This window comes from Lipotes vexillifer, unplaced genomic scaffold, assembly GCF_000442215.2.
Source record: "Lipotes vexillifer unplaced genomic scaffold, Lipotes_vexillifer_v1.1 scaffold153, whole genome shotgun sequence".
In the NCBI taxonomy this organism is placed as follows: Eukaryota; Metazoa; Chordata; class Mammalia; order Artiodactyla; family Lipotidae; genus Lipotes; species Lipotes vexillifer.
The window spans coordinates 3,355,758-3,358,936 of NW_006774670.1; positions in this window are offsets into that span (position 1 = coordinate 3,355,758).

Below are 3,179 nucleotides of genomic sequence, written 5' to 3' on the forward strand. Positions count from 1 at the left end.
GCCACGTGACGCGCCGGCCCAATGAGTGCGCCGGGGCGACCGTTGCGGGCGCGGCGGATCCCCGCGGCGCTGAGCCGCTGGAGTTTCCCGGCGCGGCCGCCCGAGGCCGGCGAAGCCATGGGCGCCGCGACCCCGCCGCCGCCGCCGCCGCCGCCGCCCGGCCCCAGGTAGGGACAGTCTCCAGCCCCGCGCGCCGGGGCCCGCCGCGGGCGGCACAGGCGCTTGACTCCCGCGGAACTCGGGTTTTGTGGCATGGTTTCCCCCACTTCTCTCACGGGGCATTTTTATTTATTTCCTTTGCCGTGGGGAAAAAAAAAGTGGGGTATGGGGAGGTGAGGCAGTTCTTAGTTTGATTGCTTCGGGAAAGTCAGGCCATTCAACAAAGGCTCTGAAAGAGGCGAAATCCAGAATGGGGTGAGGTGGGGGGGACTTTTACAAACTCCCTCATACTAAAGACCAAGACGGTTTTTGCAAAGCTTGGCATCTACTTGATGTGTGAAACACTTATGTTTTTAAATATCTTATTAATGAACTTTCAATAGTGCCTGGGAAAACTGCAAAAGATTTCCCCCTTATTTCTAAGTACCCCCTCCTTCCCCTAGTTTTAAGCATGTGAATGTTTTTAGGTAAAACGGAAATGGAAGGTGACCGCCGCTATCTCTTTGAAATGTCCTTGGGTCCCAGGATTTGCCCCCTTTGGGGCGCTGGCGATGAGTAGGGATTGAGGAGAGGCGGTAGTACTAGGAAAGCAGCACGTGTTGAAGGAGGGTCCCAGGTGCAGCCGGTTAAATGGTCAGACACTGTTGGCTGAATATTTGATAATTAGCCAAGTATCTCCCAGGTCGATTACTTGGGTCTCAGTGACCTTGGCAGTCCAGATGAGGTGAGATTTTCACAAACCACCACTGAACACATTTTCCAGTGATAAAGACAAAAATCAATGTTTTGTTTTGTTTTTCCTCAAGCACTGTAATTCACCTTAGAAACAAAACAAAAACTCCCTTTAGTAATTTAGTACATGTTGTTTTCCACTGCAGTATAGATGTTTGCCCAGTGAATTTAGAGGAAGTCAGTGTTCCATGAGGTGGTTCAAAGCATTAAAGAATAGGGTGTTTATTTTCTTCCTGTCACTGTGAGAGAGAATTACTGATGGCACTTCTCACTATGGCTTGTAGGTGGTTGTAAACACGCTATTTTGGAAACACTTGAGAGTTGAATGAGAAAGATGGGGAAAGTGGTTGCTGCTTTTAAAGACAATAGATTCTGTATTTGCCACTTATTCTCACATTGAATCCTCCAGTTAACACTATTTTAAGAAGGAGACATGTTAAAGTCTTCTAAGGCTAAGCACCCAGGTCTGTAGAACATCCTAACAGTCATGAGGCAGATCACTGAAACAATAACCAAGCTCTGAAGGTAAAGTAGAGTTCTGGGGTTATTTGTATTTCTCTAAAGTGTGAAGAGTCAGTTATAGGAAGCTGCCTTGATCACAGAGGCCAAATGGAGCAGACACTGATACAAGAAGGCAAGGTTCGGCTTCTTTCTCTTCTTTGCTCTCTGTGTCCCTTCTGATCCTGTTCTTTGATTCAGTAAGTATGTGATAAGCTCCTATCTCATGGCATCTGTTCCCCGGGCCTGGTTATCAGAGGTTCTCAAGATTTAGATATGTAATGACATCTGAAGATCAAGGTGGCCAATCTTAGCTATGTTCTAAGAGCTTTTGCATATCTGGAATTTAAAACAAAACAATGACTTGCATGTCAACTAAACATGTTTCTTAGCCTAGAATGGAGCAATCCCCCCTGACTTTCCACCTAGTCCCTGTCTGAGCCTGGCAACATAACCAGGCTAAGCCCTGGCCAGAATCCAGTGTCTGCCCAAGGGCAGAGCAGGTAATGCTCTCCTTGCTCTGGGAACAGCCCTACCCTTGGTGCCGTGAGAGCCCATTGACTGTGCTTCCAGGAATGGACTCCAGTTTCCGAATAATTGAATACCAGCTTCTTGATAGCTGGGTTTCCTCTACCTGGACTGTTTCAAATTCCCCTAGTTCCACAATTTTTTCAATAACCCAGAACCTTGGGATCTTTTTGGCTCTTGGTAAAATAGTACCTAGCTCCTGCCTTTTTTTTCTTTCTTTCTTTCTTTTTTGGGGGCATTAGATTGATTATTGTTTGCAGATAGACTTACTAGATATCTAGAAAAGAGGAGTTGATAGGCTCATCCTAGGGGAGAGGATAGACCTGAGCCCTCACCCATCTGCAGGTCAGCCAGGTCACCCCATTATAGCCTTCCTTAGTCTAGTTATCACCTGAATGCTATGTAAGAAAATGAAATGACAATGAAGTGTTTTATCTACTCTCACCCTTTTCACCTGAGAATATCATGGTCCCACAGAGATTGGAGTCTTCAAAAGGACCATAGATCACCAAAATGACCCTATCCTAAAGCATGCTTATAACACACCCATCAGGTGAATATGTATCCTCAAGCAGAGACTTAAAAAAACTCAAAATACTGACTCAGTGTCATCAAGCATCTTAGAAAAGACTCTCCTGAGCTGCAGTAAATATCAATAGTATTAACATAAGGCAAGAGGAATATCACGTCTCAAATTTTATCTCAAGCAGTGAACTCTGTTCTATTCCGGGTACAATTGGTTTTCTAAAATTAAATGGAACCCTGACCTGGCCAGGGTTTGTAGACATTTGGTCAGGTGCTAGGGACACAGTGTTTGCCTTTGGGGGTCTTACAGTCCTCAGAGAAGACACTGGAGGATTTTAAGCAGAGCAGATCTGCATTTTAGAAAGTTCACTCCAGCTGCAGTGAGAAGAATGAAATGGGGAAGATACAAGCAAGGCAGCTGCTAAGAAAATCCCCACTAGAGGGGAGAGAGAAGTGAATTGATTCAAAAGATACTTAGGCAAAGGTATTTAAGATACTAACTCAAAGAAAATATTAGGTGACTCAACTCTGAAAAGTTGACCTGTCATTTCAAAATACGTGTGTTCCAGGTAGATAACCAGAAGCCACGTTTCATTACTATACGGTCCCTACTGACTGTAGCTACTCTCGGGCCCCACGTAATTTGTTTCTATCACAGAAAAAAGTTTTTGATAAACAATGAGGCTGGGGCTTCCCTGGTGGCGCAGTGGTTGAGAGTCCGCCTGCCGATGCAGGGG